General features: G+C 39.0%; 1 long non-coding RNA gene across 1 annotated transcript in view; it reads left to right on the top strand.

Moving 5' to 3' along the window:
• LOC134299403 (uncharacterized) overlaps positions 1-16952 on the top strand; it is a 90970-nt gene extending 74018 nt beyond the window's left edge. Inside the window, exons 2-3 of the long non-coding RNA XR_010006603.1 lie at positions 14619-14715; positions 16800-16952. This is a non-coding gene — a long non-coding RNA (uncharacterized LOC134299403). The remainder of the gene's footprint in view (positions 1-14618; positions 14716-16799) is intronic.
• The last annotated feature ends 1773 nt before the right edge of the window (positions 16953-18725 follow it).

The following is an 18725-nucleotide window of genomic DNA, read 5'->3' on the forward strand; positions in this document are numbered from 1 at the left end:
CCTCATGGGCCATCCAGTCCAACCCCTGCCAAGAAGCAGGAGATCACATTCAAAGCACTCCCGACAGATGGCCATCCAACCTCTGCTTAAAAGCCTCCAAAGAAGGAGCCTCCACCACAGTCCGGGGGAATGATTTCCACTGCCGAACAGCTCTCACAGTGAGGAAGTTCTTCCTGATGTTCAGGTGGAATCTCCTTTCCTGTAGTTTGAAGCCATTATTCCTCGTCCTAGACTGCAGGGCAGCAGAAAACAAGCTTGCTCCTTCCTCCCTATGACTTCCCCTCACGTATTTATACATGGCTATCATGTCTCCCCTCAGCCTTCTCTTCTGCAGGCTAAACATGTCTAGTTCTTTAAGCCGCTCCTCATAGGGCTTGTTCTCCAGACCCTTGATCATTTTAGTTGCCCTCCTCTGGACGTTTTCCAGCTTGTCAACATCTCCCTTCAGTTGCGGTGCCCAGAATTGGGCATAATATTCCAGGTGTGGTCTGACCAAGGCAAAATAGAAGGGGAGCATGACTTCCCTGGATCTAGATGCTATACCCCTATTTATGCAGGCCAGAATCCCGTTGGCTTTTTTAGCAGCTGCATCACATTGTTGGCTCATGCTTAACTTGTTGTCCACGAGGACTCCAAGATCTTTTTCACACGTGCTGCTGTCGAGCCAGGTGTCCCCCATTCTGTATCTTTGCATTCCATTTTTTTCTGCCGAAGTGGAGTATCTTGCATTTGTCCCTGTTGAACTTCATTTTGTTAGTTTCGGCCCATCTCTCTAGTCTGTTGAGATCGTTTTGAATTCTGCTCCTCTTACATAGGGTGTAGCCTGCCGATTGGTGAAGGAAATTGATCCCTATCCTTCACATATTTGCCCATTTATAATTGAAACTGATTGATATCGGTTCTCTAGAATTTCAAATATAAGTCTCCCCTTACTGCCCTGAAGATCCGTGGACAGAAGCAAGGGTCTTTTGCAGGAAAAATTGTGGGTTAGTGATCCATGCCCAGAAAATGTGGTTTCCATTCACAACTGTCTGGCTGCCAAATTGGGGGCTTTACCTATATACTCATGTATTTATGTAGAAGTTTTAGTCAAAAAATCAACCCAAAAAACCTTGGGACAACTTGTACACAAGCCAATGTAAGTGTTGTACTTTAACTCTTATCAAAAAAAGGAAGCATCTCATTCTCCGAGTAGAGTTGATAAAGGCAAGGGCTTAGTCTGTCCCAGGAATATATGTAATTTTCTAATGCAATTGTACTCCAGTTCTCATTAGCCCTATACAGTACAGCCAATGGTGAGGGATATTAACTGCTGTAGTCCAGCAATCTATAAAATAATACAGGTCATCTGTATTATATCACACATGACTTACATTTTATAATATGAGTAGCATGTGTGTGTGTTGTGAAGGGCTGAAGCATTGACTCAGCCACTTTTGAAACCTGGTGTTATCATAAGCCCACATATTTAAACCCTACCCAGTTGCCCACTTATCTATTCCGCCTAAGAAATTTTCAGCTTATTTCAATTTGTAGCAATAGTCAGCAGTGCTATTTGTTCAATTTACCTTGGAGACATTATATTTGGTTCTCTATATTTTTATGGCATTTCACATTTCATGTAAAGGGGGCATAAATATGTCACGCTCTTATTCTTTTTTAAACTATCGAAAATGTCATAGTTTCCCAGCTATAATATGCAGACCAAATGACAGTCTTTCTGTAGCAATTTTGTTATTCCATTATTAGGTTTGCCTCCATTCTCATGGTGTTAAATACAGTTCTTGAGTAAAGCAGATAAAACTGCCTGAAAGTCTCCCATGCCACACATTCATTATGATACAGATTCAATGTGTCCAGTTTCTAGCTTGGCAAGGAAAAGGCAGTCCATGAGCTACTGGGGACCTCATCACAAAAGCCCATGGATTAAACATATACACCACATATCATAACAAATCCATGGGATCCCGGCGGGGAGCACAGAGAATCTGTCACTCCATGCCTTGCATTGCATGACTTACCCCTACCCCCATCCCATGGGGGAAGTATTGCTGCCTGGCTTCCCCCCTTTGCTGGTAAGACAACATGGGAAGGCTCCCATATTGCCACAACAGCAGCATACACCACTTGCTCTACCCTTCTGGATTTAGCCCAGCCAGAAGTACACGTGTTGCGTAATGGGCTCCGTCCTGAAAGGGGAGAACAAGTGGCATACGATGGGCCAAGTTGCCTGTCTGATGAGGTAGTAGGTGTACAGTCAGACTCTGTGTTGTAGGGAAATTAGTTGTTAAGCACTTGGCAGATCACAAGACATTGTTAGTGTGCTGTGAATGGCTCAATGCATTGCAATGTTTTGTTTGCTGGAGGGTTCTCTAAACAAGGGAGACTATCAAGCCATTAGCAGTCATCAATACATGGCTGGCTAGTCTGACACATCACAAGATATGCAGGGCCCATTTGTGACCTTGTTTTGACAAGAAAGGCAACCCACCAACGCAAACATTGCAAAGGATTGCCATTGTGGCATTTTAAAAACAACAAACCAACTAATACAAAATTATAAGTATATCCTCTGGAGGGAATTGTTTATGGTAAAATTATCGTTCTATTCTGGGATAACAAGCACAACCTTTTTTTCCCCTTGTAAGGCATGGATTTGTTCATGTTTTGTTTATGCATTTTGGGCTTTTATGGATCATCCTATCTGAGCACTCATTATTGACACTAGCAATCAGATTTTAAGTGCAGCTAAGTACACCATCTGGCTTGTCTTTCTTGTCTACTCCTTTGTAGACTTACACGGGGATCTGCTAATCTAAGAGTGTCTGGAGCTCATTATAACTGTACCAGTTGCACAGCAATCAGCTTACTGTGCATTTCCCTCATGAACCCTGATTTTCAGTGTTTAACAACTTGTGCAAAATTGCATCAGACTAGAGCACAGAATACAGATTTTTCTCCTTATTCCAAATGTATACACTTTTTGAGGAGGGAGACAGGACTCAATTTAGGCATCATTCTAAACCATGTTGAAGGAAACAGCTAAATTTGGCATAATGTTTGAATTGATAAAACATGGCTTGCAATCAACTGACAAACCAGAATCAGAAAATATTATTGAAGTGGCTCGGCAAGCTATTATGTAGCTTCTCTAGATCTGTTGTTGTTGTTGTTGTTGTTGTTGCTGCTGCTGCTGTGTGCCTTCAATTCATCTCTGAACTATAGCAAATTAATTACCTCCTGTATCAAAATCAATGTGGCCAACTGTATTTGTTTGTTTATGGCTGATAAAGAGGAATCACCATCACCCAACCAAAATGCAACTCTTCTCTTGTTTCCATCCTGCTGGCTTGGATCTCACAGGAAAAGAGTTTCCACCTAAACATTAGGAAGGACTTCCTGAGAGTAAGGGCTGTTCAGCCATGAAATATGCTGCTTCAGTGTGGTGAAGTCTCCTTGTCTGGGGGTTTTTAAACAAAGGCCACATAGCCATCTGTTGGGAGTGCTTTGATTGTGTGTTCTTGCATGGCAGACTGGGGTTGGACTTGGATGTTCCTTGTAGACTCTTCCAACTCTGATTCTATGACTCTCAAATCCTGCAATGCTGGAAGTTCATCCCATTCAGGCTAGAGACATCTCCAGTCTTTGACAGCAGGGCTTCTTAAACTTTTTCCACTTGCAATTCTTTTTTGCCTGAGAAGTTTTTATGCAATCTGAGTATATAGGCATATAAAATAGATATACAAATCAAACATCTACTGATAATAAATCATAAAACAGCCACTAGGTGGCAAAGTATAAATATTTTTCAAGAACCCAGCATTCAGTTATTGGAATGAGGTTGCGACCCAAAGTTTTGTTCTACATCTTTCCCTAAATGGGAGCAATTCCCAATGGATACAATAGAAGTGAATAAACATGCATTGGATTGTACTATTAATTTCACAATGGAGTTGATTGCGCCATTGAATAGCTGCAATCAAACACTTCCAACAACAATATGCTAGGTAACGATAGGATATACAGGAGCAAGGAAAGCTCATGTACCTTACACAGTTTTAAAAGGTGTACACCAAATCTACCCCAGAAGGGAAAAGTAAAGCAATATAGGGGTATCATTACTAATTTTCCCTTCTCAGAAATCATCTTTATAGTAATGCATACTAAGATCTCTCTCAAACACAGGTCAACATATCCTACTGTGCAATGTCCATCACTAAGCTTGCTTTCTTCATGTGCCTGCAGGTGGAATGAAACCCCACCATTCAAAACCACCTCCTTCAAAAACAGCCTCAGCTAAGAATAATGTGTCTCCTCTGAATGAATGCCTGGAGGAGGTAATGGGCTAGATGAGGAAAAACAAATTGAAACTGAATCCAGACAAAACAGAGATGCTTACCATCAAGGGTCCTAATCTAGGGGTGGAGATGTGACAGCCAGTCTTGGATAAGGTTACACTGCCCTGAAAAACTGTGCTTACAGCCAGAGCCGGCCCTAGGTATTTTTCAAGTGTAAGCGAACAGAATTTTGCCCCCCCCCCCCAAAAAAAAACAATCACTGAAAAATAAAAGCGTTGGATAAGCGAAAATGTTGGATAATAAGGAGGGATTAAGGAAAAGCCTATAAAACATCAAATTACATTAAGATTTTACAAATTAAGCACCAAAACATCATGTTTTACAACAAATCAACAGAAAAGGCAGTCTCGACTGCGCCCCCGTATGTTTGGCGCCCGAAGCGACCGCTTAATTCGCCTCATTGTTGGACTGGCTCTGCTTACAGCTTATGAGTGCTCCTGGATTCGTCTCTTCAAATGTCAGCCCATGTAGATGCAGTGTTCAGGAGTGCTTACTACCAACTTTGGCTGATATGCCAGCTGCTCCTCTTCCTAGATTTAGAGGACCTGAAGATGGTAGTGTATGCACTGTTGACCTCAAGATTGGACTTCTGCTATGTGCTCTACATTGGGCTACCTTGTACTAAATTTGGAAACTCCAGCTCAAGCTAAATTTGGAAAGCTCCAGCTCAAGCTCCAGCTATTTTGGAAACTCAAAATATGGCAGTCAAATTGGTTACAGGAACATCTAGGACATATTACACCTATCCTAAAGTCACTCCACTGGCTGCCAATTTGTTTTTGGCAAAGTACAAGGTGTTGGTTTTGACCTTTAAAGCCCTACATGGTTTGGGTCCAGGTTACCTATAGGATCGCCTTCTCCTGTACAATCTGCCCTGAACACTGTCCTCTGGGGGGTGGCTACTCCAACCAGCCACATCTCAACTGGTCACCATCACCAGTTGATGGACCTTTTCATTGGCCATCCAAAGACTGTGGAACGACCTGCTGGAAGAACTCTGACAAGTAGATCAGCTGTTGGAATTTTTAAAAACCATCTAAAACTCTTCTACCAGGCCTACCCAGCCAGTTGAAAGCATGAATTTTAAACTCATGTCCTGTGTTTTGGTCTCTGTCCTCTGTGTTTAATGCATATTTTACAGAAATGCTTTGATGTGTATTTTTATGGAACTGCATTTTAATATGTGTGTTTGTAGAATTTTATACTATTTGTGTGTTTGTGTTTGTTGTGTGCTGTGACCCACCTGTAGCCATGGGGAGAGACAAGTAAGAAATAAAAATTATTATTATTATTATTATTATTATTATTATTATTATTATTATTATTACCACTACTACTACTACTACTACTATTATTTTAAAGTATCCATTTTACATTGTATTTTACTTTAATTCTATTTTAATATTTACAATTAACATGTTTTAATTGTATAGTTTTTTTTCCCCCAAAAAATCGTGAGCTGCTTTGAGTCTTGGTTCCTGAAATATAAGTGGAATCATTATCATCATCCTATGGCTGCAATTGGATTATCCCCATATTGTGACATTGTGAATTTCTATACAATTTCTTGGCTGAAATCATGACGCCATGTTGTACCACCATATTACTGTTTTATGGGAAGTTGAAACTGAAACCACTGGATTATGATGCTGCTGCTGATTATTATAATTGTTATTTTACTTTATTTATTTATAATTGTTATGTTACTTTATTTATATCCCACCTTTCTCCCCAAGGGAGAAGGGGGTTCATGCTTTCTAGCAGTAGCTTCATTTTTAAATAAAAGTCACAGAGAATGCCACGCAATCCTGTCTCTCTATTCTCTTTCTGGCTGCTTTCAAGTCTGGACTGCAATATTGCATCATTTTCTTCTTTCCCGTGGAGACAAATTCAAATAATGCAAAATTTGAAAGAAAAATTCAACAATGAATGCAGAACCACATTGGGGTGATCTCAGCAAAGATTTCCATTTGAATTGAGCCCTGTGTAACATTTCATATCTCTAGCTTTAGTTGTGGGTTAAAATAAACTTGCACACACTGAAGGACACCTTTATGCCCTTGGAACTGGATACACACAGGCAGTTCCCAAGTTACGAACTAGATAGTTTCTGTTGGTTTGTTCTTAAGTTACATTTGTATGTAAGTTGGAACAGGTACATATTTTAAAGTGTAACTATCATCATCTATCTATCTATCTATCTATCTATCTATCTATCTATCTATCTATCTATCTATCTATCTATAAGCTTGACTATCATCAGATCATTTGAAGATGCCAGCCACAGATGGAAAAAATGCTCCTAGAACACAGCCATACAGTCCAGAAACCACACAACACCCCAGTGATACCGGCTGTGAAAGTCTTTGACAATATATTAATTCATTACTCATTTTGCTATTATGTGAGGCGACTTCTCAGCGTGATCCAGTATTGTCTATTTTTTAGTCCTTTTTAATTTAAAAGGCGAAACTATTCCTTGAATCCTGTGTTATGCCTATTTCTGTCAATGACACCTTCAAAAACCTACCTCTTAAGCCAGGCAACTCACCAACCAAATTGTTTCGGTTTCTGCAGATTAGGGCCCTAGGAAATGATGATGTGCATTAAGACCAGTAGTTGGAGAGATCCCCCTCTGAATTTTGTTGCAGCTGCTTGTCCCAATACAGTAGAGTCTCACTTATCCAAGCTAAATGGGCCAGCAGAAGTTTGGATAAGCAAATATCTTTGATAATAAGGAGGGATTAAGGAAAAGCCTATTAAACATCAAATTACATTATGATTTTACAAATTAAGCACCAAAACATCATGTTATACAACAAATTTGACAGAAAAAGTAGTTTAATATGCAGTAATGTTATGTTGTAATTACTGTATTTACGAATATAGCACCAAAATATCACGATATATTGAAAACATTGACTACAAAAATGGCTTGGATAATCCAGAAGCTTGGATAAGCAAGGCTTGGATAAGTGAGACTCTACTGTATATGCTATGACTGGGGTCTGGTCTACATATGCTATGACTGGGGTCAGGACAAAAAACCTTGACTTAGCATGAATGCACTGCTATCTGTCTCCATGATTCCCAGTGACTTCCAATGAATATTTTGGATTGTTTGGGGTTATTTATTTGTTTCGTATCAAAAGCATTACATAAATTAGTATAAAACTGATAAAAATAGAAGGAACACAAGCGGCTAAATATCTTTCGACCAAAAATGAACAACAATGACCGCATCATCTGTAGCCTCAAACAATTCTTCCTCTGTATATGAGGCAGGACATTGTGGACAAGCATACAGATGTGGAGTTGTTGGTTCTGCTCCACAGTTGCACAAGGTGGAAGATTCTTTTAGGTAGTGCCATTTTGCCAGATTGTCTTTTGATCTTCCCACTCCACTTCTGAGACTGCTCAGGGACTTCCAAGTTGCCCATTCTTGATTTGCCCCTGGAGGCAGACCCTCTTGCGGGGGGGGGGGGGCATCCAATTGGGATTTCCTGGTTTAGCTGCCCAGAGGGATACTCTTGCTTTTGCTGGGGAAACATTAAGAGGAGTGGTGGTTCTCATGAAGCATTTCCTTGATTTGAGTCTACTGGGAGGAGGCTAATAGCCATGCAGTGGATGGAATTTACAGTATTCAACCTTATTTCTCTCACAGTTAGCAGCAGCGTCCTGTCACACATCGGGGGGGGGGGGGGGAATTCCAGCTTGCTTGTAGTGTTGTTTCACCCATTGTTTTGGGTGAAATCCAATGTTGCCTTGTTTTAGGCATAGTTGGGGAATGCTCCAAAGTTTGATGGAAGAACACTAAAATTTAAATGAAAACATGTAAATTAAAATACATACATCACATGAAGAGTCTACTACAAAGGATTTGCCCAATCTTGCGGTGTTTAGCAGCATAGAGATAGAAAAAAATGGCATATTATTCATTCCTCAATTATAAAAAAAATTAAGTTCACAAAAATTGAGAAACCAGAAAGAATAAAAGTCTTGGAACAATCTTGTGCAACTTTGTCCTGATATTCGAATTGCCCAAAGTGTGATGGTGGAATTCTTTGGCATAGGAAACTGTGTTTGGTGATTTGCTTTTGATTTTCTTGAAAATCAGCTTTCTGTGTAGAAAGCAGGTTTCCTAAATGCAAAAAAAGCAGTTTTTTGTGCAAAAAACCAATCTATGTTTTTTTTTTTAAATTCGATAAATAATTCCTCTCCAACACTTTGGAATGTTTGAATACAGGGAGAATACAACAGAGGAATGTTTGATTTCTCTCTCAGTGGGGAGAAAACTATCATAAATATTCATCTCCACATGTGAGAACAAAATAACCAAGGATTTATATTCCTGCAGCGGGGTTTATTCCCCATTAAGAGTCGTGGGATATACTATGCTCAATTGCCTGAAACTTGAAACTATTGAATGCAATGGAATTTATTCTAGATACACATTGGACTATGTTGTTAATTTTTAAGAGCTTTCTACAGATTGTATGTTCGTAAGTCTTTCTAACTGCCTGCATCGAAATGGAATGCAGGAAAGCCATTAACTTGTGCATTCCCCTCATTATATTTTTCATATTTTTATCCTCATTCTGGATTCTGAACCAAGGAATATCTTCAACATTTTAAAAGTATATTCTTTATTTCCAGAGCTTGGAAAGTTACATTTTAAAAAGTAATTAGTTACCAGTTTCTTTCCAAGGAGTTGTACCCAGATAATGAGTTACAATTTTATAAAGGTACAGTAGTTGTTTGTTTTTATATTTAACCTCCTCCACAATGGTTACTTCTGAATGCTATAAACCAGTGACCTGTAGCAAAACCTTACTTATCAAATTTTGCCTCAATTTTCACAACAAAGAATGGGAAGCAGTTTTCGTCATATGATATTGCTATTCCTCCATACTTTAGTGAGAGCACTCTGCCCACAATTATAAAAATAACTAAATGGTAGACTTATGCAACAAAATGAGTGAGGTTATCCTGCCTTGTATTACAATTTTAGTGTGATTTCATTAGTATTTATTGCCAGTTTCTAGTTCTGCTCCAGTAACAATATTAAACCTGTACTTTTTTGTCATGTACATCAGAATGTCATCACTGAGTCTCATAGAATAGACAAAAGAAAGAGCCTTCCAACTGGAAATCATACAAACATAGAATCATAAAGTTGGAAGAGACCACATGGGTCATCTAGTCCAATCCCCTGCCATGCAGGAAAAGCACAATTAAAGTACCCCTGACAGATGACCATCCAGCCTCTGTTTAAAGCCTTCAAGAAAGAAGCTTCCACCACACTCCAAGACAGAGAGCTCCACTGCTGAGCAGCTCTTACAGTCAGGAAGTTCTTCCTAATCTTCAAGCGGAATCTCCTGTCCTCTCATTTGAACCCGTTGGTCCATTGAGTCCTGGAAAACAAGACTGCAGAAAACAAGACTGCTCCCTTTTCCTTATGACATCCTTTCAGATATTGAAACATAGTGATCCTGTGTCCTCTCAACCTTTTCTTCTGTAGGCTAAACAGACCAGCTCTTTAAGGTGCTCCTCATAGAGCAAGGCCTCCAGACATTTGATCGTTTTAGTTGCCCTCCTCAATCAAAGGGGAGGAAAATCAAATGGCCTGAAATGTGAATTTTTTAAATGTTTTTACATATCTGTAGACCATTTGTATACATTTATGTAAAAAGAACAAACAGAGAATGCAAAAGAAAACTGTCATTTATATTATTTTGGTTTGCTACATGCAGGCTTTTTTAATTTGCAAATTGCCATTTTAAGTGAGAATAGTATTGGCTTGCCACCCAGGAAAGCGCTTTTTAGTTCCTAGAATCAAGCTTCATAACAAAACTGCCAATACTGTTGTTACAATTCTGTTAATCTCACTCTGCATGAAAATGTGTAGCACAAAAAATGATCAGACTTTTTCAAAGTCTTAGAAAATTTGAAGGAGGGCTAAAGTCACTTTATGTTATGCCAGCCTTCCTCAATTTAGTGAATATTTTGGTCAGCATGTCCCATCAGACCAGTTAAGAGAACCAGACGTCAAAGATTATGGGAGCTGGAACCTGAAATATTTAGGGATTTTTTCATACATTTCTAGGCAACATAGGACCTCAACAAATGAGTAGAGAGAAAGTGGAGGACAGCGGAAGACAGTGAAGGGAACTGTCTTACTCTGTTCCCTCCCGTTGGGGTCTGTCTTATGCCATCCCATGTCATTTCCCCATAGAGGTCCATCTTTCTCACACTTTGTGCCATTTCCCTCACTTTGTGCTATTCTCAAAAGGCACTCTGAGCTCCATTTCTCTATGCTTCTGAAAAAGAGCCCGATGGAGTTCCACTAGAAGTTGACTTGCTTCATGTGATGGACTCCATTTCGGCAGTGTTGAAAAATGGAGAGAAGACAAGGAGAAGACTTCATGTAATGAGGTCAAAAGTGTGGTAAACAATTGAGTAGGTACTGAGCAGGTATCTGATGGCCAGATATTTTGCAAGGAGTTCACCATTCCAACCCTTGAGAAAGCCCTCAGGTAGACAGATACCCATTACACAATCCTTTTTCTAAGTTAGCTGACTGATCTGCTGCTATTTAGCCCATGTTTTTTCTCTTTTTATGACAGAGTCATAGGAATATTTATCAAAAATCTATGTGAATGGTTTAAGAAGATTCAGAACCCAGTGCACAGAAATTCACAGATGCTCCCATAAATTGACTGCTATACTGCAGCAGTTTATGTGCCTGTAGTATTCTTGTGCCTGTCAAGTTTTTTGTCTGACATGATACAACCAATATCACATCCACAACCCATACAAGACTAATGTGAGTGTGCATATTATATGTTGTTCTGTGATTGCTACATGCTGTTGTCCTCGCCATGAACTGTTAGTGAGTGGACATTTGTTTTTGTTTTTTACTTCAAAAGGAGTAGATGGTGCTTGCCTATATAAATACAGATGTACATGTATTTCAGTCATAGGAATTATGTAGTTTGTACCCTTGTGATGCAGCATGTTAAAGCACTGAGCTTTAATTATGTAGCTTGTACCTGGTGGCGCAGCATGTTAAAGCGCTGAGCTGCTGAACTTGCGGACCGAAAGGTCACAGGTTCTAATCTGGGGAGCGGAGTGAGCGCCCGCTGTTAGCCCCAGCTTCTGCCAACCTAGCAGTTCGAAAACATGCAAATGTGAGTAGATCAATAGGTACCACTCCAGAGGGAAGGTAATGGTGCTCCATGCAGTCATGCTGGCCACATGACCTTAGAGGTGTCTATGGACAACGTCGGCTCTTCGGCTTAGAAATGGAGATGAGTACCTTTACCTTTACCTACCCTTGTGCAATCCAGGGATCCTGTGCACAGGCACTCCCCTGACTATCTAAACACATAATGACCATAGAGATGCAATTTTCAGCTGAAAAAAATGGCATTGGGGCTGCTCTTTTGTGTTCAAATGCTGCTTTCTCAGAAACAGCAATAAATTATCCTGAAAACTAACCATAAAGTGACTGGGCAGTGATTTGAAATTCTTGAAAATAGTGGGGTATGGGGAAGATGAAAATGGTAGTCCAAACTCTTTCTTTATGGACCACATCACATTAACTACTGGATTCATCATGGATTGTGGTGAATCCGGTGGGGCCTGGTGGGGGTGTGTGGGGAACCTATTACCCCATGCCCCGCATCTTCCACCTTGCCACTTACCACATCCCATGGGGGGAATCATCCACCATCTGGCTTCCCTCTGTTGTTCCTTATGCACCTAACTTCAGGCACAGAGTCTCACTGGAAGTTGATAAATGTCATGAGATGGGAGGCAGCAGGCTCTGTGCCTGAAGATGGATGAAAGCAGCGTAGGACAGACAATTTTGCCCATATGATGAGGTTCTATGACACCAACTGCTAGATATAGACCTCAGTGGGCATTTTGTCAATAAAACATGATGGGCCTAGCTTTAGATATGGCTCCTCCAGATGGATCAACCATCTCTGTTGGTTGGAATATTTGTTGCTGTAGTTTTCAGGGGTTTTTCAATATTCAGATAACATTTCTCTTGTTTCCTACTATTTTCTGGTAATTACTGACACCAGCTGCACCATTTTATTCCTACCTTCATGTGGGTTTCTTTTTTGTTTCAGGACATATCAGAAAATATGTCCCCCTCTCTCCTACACCTTGCTTTTTAAAATAGAGTTATTATTTTATTATGACACAGCAAACGTTAGATATGCTGGATTTCGTATCACAAAATCACAAGTCGAACACTTCCCAAGTGTCTAGGACTGTGTGATGTATTTTTGGATGATGCGTGCAGATCCCAGTAGGGTGGCCTTTTGCAGTTGGCAGATCGTGATTTTGTCAATGTCTATTGTTTCCAAATGCCAGCTGAGATCTTTTGGCACGGCACCCAATGTGCCCATCACCACCGGGACCACCTGCACTGGTTCCTGCCAGAGTCTTTGAAGTTCAATTTTGAGGTCCTGATAGCAGCTGAGTTTTTCTTGTTGTTTTTCGTCAATGCGACTGTCCCCTGGGATGGCGACATCAATGATCCAAACCTTTTTCTTTTCCACAACTGTGATCTCTGGTGTGTTGTGTTCCAGAACTTTGTCAGTCTGGATTCAGAAGTCCCACAGTATCTTTGCGTGCTTCTTCTTCTTCTTCTTCTTCTTATTATTATTATTATTATTATTATTATTATTATTATTATTATTTATTTACTTCATTTCAATGCCATATTATACAAAGCAAATAACAAAAAATCAATAGAAACAATCAACATATAAATACAATTTAAAACCATTAATATTAAGATATTAAAACATAAAACTATAAAAACAGTATCTAGGTACACCTCCGTCCCCCCATCCCTTCATGATCTTAAGGTCTTCTTTGGCTCTCTATAATGGCATAAAGCATCTGTAACATGCAATTCTTGTATTCTTTAATTCCTCGGGTTGTTTTAGAACTGAAATTCAGAGAGGACATATTTTGTCATTCAAACTATGGGGCCATTGCAACAAACTATGTACTATGCTCCAGTTAAAATAAAAATTAACAAACCTTAAAATGCCCTAATTTTTATTTTTATTTTTAAAAAGGATCTACAGCTGTCCATATAAAGAATGAACTGCACAGAATCCACAAAATCCCAATCAAGTTAGTCTTACAGTGGAGTAAACAAGACTGTTGGATAGCTCTGCCCCCTCCTCCATAAACTATGCATACTTTCCCCTTTTATGTAGTTGTTAAGTTTGAAGCAAGATGATGCCAATGAGAAATTTTCTTTTTGTGTGTATCAAGAGCCATGATTATCCTGTCTGTGGCTATCAAATAAGATTTTATTTAATTTTCTACATACATTGTACAGTATAAAATTGGATAATAAAAGTTCTTTTTGAACAGAAAATTGCATTACCCATCTAGTGTTGCAGTTGATAAAACATAAGAAAATGTTCAGCAGCAGAAATAAAAGAATGAGTTTATTTATCTTATGGGTAAAAAATAGTGTTTGGCTTTGCATAATTCCGTCTAGGCATCAGGAGGTTATCAAAAAAGGGTAGAAAACACAATTGACTTCTCTGTCGATTTTCTTACCCCACCAAGTTCCCTTTAATTTGGGGCAGTAGACAATTTAAAACCCATTACAATACTGTTTTATGATTTCAGAGAATGCAGGAATACCAAAAGTACCCTTCTTAAGGTTTCATCATCAATGTTTTCAGTGCACCATTTCTGTAACCTCTCTTCATTCAATCAAATTGCCAAGCTAGTATTGTTCAAATATATGCTCTTCATAAAAACATGATTCCCATTCTGAGGTAGGTCATAACCCTCATGTATTTCCTAGAAGAGTTCATTAATAAGAGCTATTAGATTCAGTTCACTTACATCTTCTAGTGTATTTCCAATTTCACAATTATTGGAACAGTGTAGGCAAGTAGAAAATAATGGTATTAAAGCAAACAATATGGAAAATCCCTTTCAGGGACTAAACACAAAGTTCATGGATTGAAATGGATGAGCACAAACAGTAGCCCACTATGTACCATTTAAAAATCCCTAATTAGCAAATTCTTTTGATACGAGTTTTTTTAAAAAATAATATGCACCTGAATCCTTTACATTGTCTGGGTACATATTTTCTGCAAAGAAATCTTATTTTCACCAATAAAAAATGTGGAGAAGATTGTTATCTCATGAAATCATTGGCAATACTCCCATTGAGTTCAATAATGTTTTTGCTTGTCCTTTCAGAAAATGTGTTAGCTACTAGAATGAATACATGGAACGGCACCAAAGACATTACTGGCTATATCTGAAGGATGAAAACAGCCAATAGTTTTTAAGAAAGGTAAGCTCATTACTTTCTACAGTATTTTGTAATTCATTACAAATGGTGTGACAGTGGCAGACATTTACTCAGAGGTAAACCCCACTATATTCAGTACAACATACTTTCATATAAAGGAGCACAAGTTGCAATAGTTGTTGGAATGGCTACTAGCTAAAAGGAATCAAGGTGCCAATGAGACTGGATCAGAAATAAGTAAGAAGTTGTAGAATGCATGTTGCTTGCATTTGCCTCCTTTTTACAGAAAATGTAGCTAAGTCACAAAGGAAAGGTAAACGACATTATCAGACAAGAAGGAGTAAAGTGGAGGACAGTGGAGGAAACCATCAGGCTCTGCTCCCTCCCATCGGGGTCCGTGTTCTTTCTTCTCACATGGTTTCATCATCTGTTCCCGCTTCCTCTTTGCCTCCTCTTCCCTTCTTCAATGAGGAGTGTGTATACACCTGAATCCTCTGGACTCCATTTATCTACACTGCCACAATGGAGCCCCATGGAGTCCCGCTAGAAGTACCTCTATGATGGGCTCTATGGGACTCTGTTCCAGCAGAGGAGAGAAGTGTTCCAGCAGACTGAAGACTCTGTTCCAGCAGAGGAGAGCAGCTCCACTGGCTGCCGATATGCTACCGAGCCCAATTCAAAGTACTGGTTTTGACATACAAAGCCCTAAATGGTTCTGACCCATCTTACCTGTCCGAACGTATCTCCCCCTATGAGCCTTCTAGGACTCTTAGATCATCGGGGGAGGCCCTGCTCTCGGTCCCACCAGCCTCGCAGGCACGGATGGTGGGAACGAGGGACAGGGCCTTCTCGGTGGTGGCTCCTCGGCTGTGGAACACCCTCCCCAGAAACATACGGCAGATACCAACTCTCCTAGGCTTCAGGAAAGCCTTAAAGACATGGTTGTGCACGCAAGCTTTTAATGAATGAGAACATGGACTTTACATGACCTGTACAAAGATTTATTGAGGATTTTGGATGAATGGATTTTAATCTTGGACATGCTTAAAATTTTATATAATGTGATTTTATTTTTCAATGGTACCTGTTTTATATGAATTGTTGTTTTGTAGATTTTTATATGAATTGTTGTTTTTACATTGTTTTTAGGCATTGAATTTTTGCCTATTTATTGTAAGCCACTTTGATTCCCCTCGGGGAGAAAGGCGGGGTAAAAGTGATGTAAATAAATAAATAATAAATAAAGTGGGGAGAAGACGCTCCTCTCCCTGCATCTGATTTTGGGGTATAGTTAGATAGATTGGTTCAATTCAGTTAAGGAGCACTAATGATGGCTGTGCAAATGTAATCTGTGGGTGTTTCCTCGGAAGCAAGAATAATAATGTAGATTATGCCCAAATAAGTGGAAAAAGTTTTGAAATACTGACAAGCACAGATATTATCCATACTCTTTGAAGATGCAAAGAATATGGTATTTGGCATTTAAATTACATTGTGCTAGATTTGATTCTGATGTGTATCTCAAAACAATTGTCTTCTCTTTTCTACCTTTCTTTCTATTCAAATCTGGCTTATGTTAATGTCACCTCTTTTCATTATTTATATCAGGACAAATATCTTCGCTATTTTGTTCTTTGGTGATACAAGGTTTTCTTTTCTTAATTTCTGATCCTACCTCTTTATGTTCTGTTGTCATATTTTTTTTAAGTCTTTTCGCTTTGGGTTTATATTGAGTTCTCAATCTCATTGTTTTAAATGCTGCCTAATCTTAAACAACAGGGAGTCATGTGTGCACATGCATTGTGGCATATCAGATAATGTGAGCAACTAAATTTGGAAATATATGTCAAATGATGACAGTTAGTCTTTAATGGGACAAAGCTCCTCATTAGGGACCTTATCTGATGCAGGATCCCCCCCCCCCCCCATTTCTACATTCTTTGGCCCTGTTTACAGACAAATGAATAAGCTAATGATACTAATTATTATTATTATTATTATTATTATTATTATTATTATTATTATTATTATTATTATTATGATTATTATTACTGTTACTATTATTATTATTATTTATTTATTTATTTATTTATTTATTTTTCTATCCCACCTCCATCTCACTGCAGGGACTCAGATTGGCCAACACGGGGACAAGCCAAGAGAACAAACAATAAATAAAATAAAATACATATAAAGACAACATCTTCAAGCAGATAAAATAAACACATTAAGCTGAAACATGTGATGGAATCTGTCAAATTCACCTGTGTTAGATCACTTTAGTGACGTTGATGAGTGGGCGTTCCTGTGTGCAATTTCCAAATGAGCATCAATGCTCCTTTTCTCACCAGTTATTATCTTCATGGTTCTTGTAAGGCAATTTTTATAATGAATTTATTCTTCAGGAATTGTACAATTTCAATGTATCATCACTCAGTTGTTATTGCATATTCTTCTTCCTTAAAAACTTAGATTTCCAAATTTTGATATAGTCATATAATCATTTTATTTTCATTTTATATTACAAATAATTGGAACTAAAGGTGACAGTCTTCCAGAAAACTCTAGAAAAAGTTTTAAAGATGTTGTTCTGATTTATTTTTTAGAATCAGATTGCCAACAAAGGTCAGAATGGTAAGACTGGTAGTATAATAATTAGTTATCATGATAACAATATAATTTAAATGTTGTTGTTGTTTAGTTGTTCATTAGCTTCTGACTCTTTATGACCTCATGGATCAGCTTACGCCAGAGCTCCCTGTCGGCTGTTGCCACCCCCAGCTCCTTCAAGGCCAAGCCAGTCATTTCAAGGATAACATCCATCTTGCCCTTCATCAGCCCATCGTCCTTTTTCCTTCCATTTCCCCCAGCATCATTATCTTCTCCAAGCTTTCCTGTCTTCTCATTATGTAGCCAAAGTACTTCATCTTTGCCTGTAATATCCTTCCCTCCAGAGAGAAGCCGGGCATTATTTCCTGGAGGAAGGACTGGTTGGATCTTCTTGTGGTCCAAGGCGCTCTCAGAATGTTCCTCCAGCACCATAGTTCAAAAGCGTCTATCTTCCTTTGCTCCACCTTCCTTACGGTCCAGCTCTTGCATCCATAGGTTACTATGGGTAATACCATTGCTTTAACTATGTGGACCTTCGTTGCCAGTGTGATGTCTCTACTCTTCACTATTTTATCGAGATTGGTCATTGCTCTCCTCCCAAGAAGTAAACGCCTTCTGATTTCCTGGCTGCAATCTGTGTCTGCAGTAATCTTTGCACCTAGAAATACAAAGTCTGTCACTGCCTCCATGTTTTCTCCCTCTGTTTGCCAGTTATCAATCAATCTTGTTGCCATAATCTTGTTTTTTTTATGTTTAGCTGCAACCCAGCTTTTGCAATTTCTTATTTTACCTTGGTTATAAGGCTCATCAGCTCCTCCTTGCTTTCCGCCATCAACCTGGTATCATCTGCATATCTGAGGTTGTTAATGTTTCTTCCAGCAATTTTAACTCCAGCCTTGGATTCGTCAAGCCCCGCACGTCTCATGATATGTTATGCATACAAGTTGAATAGGTGGGGTGAAAGTATACAGCCCTGCCATACTCCTATACCATCCTTGAACCTATCTGTTCTTCCATGGTCTGTTCTTACTGTTATTGCTTGGTCATTATACAGATTCCTCAGGAGACAGACAAGTTCATATATGTAGACATAAGTAAAGCAATACATTGTTTGACTTTATTGCCAGTACCATTAAATTTCAAGCTACCAGAATAGCAAAGTTTCTACTTTTTAATAAAAAGAAGAAGAAAGAATGCGGAATGAGCAGGGGCTGCACTTGCCTATGTGATAGCTCAGAATATGGATAATTTAGCTAGAAACAATTAAAAGAACATGACGTGTGATAGGGTTGCAAATATCTGTTTTCATTTTACACACAACGTAACAAAAAGACATCCCCCCCCATGGGATGAGATCCTAGTAAGGACTAGCCTGTAGATCAGTTGCACCCATTGCTTGAGGCATCAGATCTGACCATGGTGACACATACATTAGTTATATC

Source organism: Anolis carolinensis, chromosome 5 (genome assembly GCF_035594765.1).
Source record: "Anolis carolinensis isolate JA03-04 chromosome 5, rAnoCar3.1.pri, whole genome shotgun sequence".
NCBI classification, from domain to species: Eukaryota; Metazoa; Chordata; class Lepidosauria; order Squamata; family Dactyloidae; genus Anolis; species Anolis carolinensis.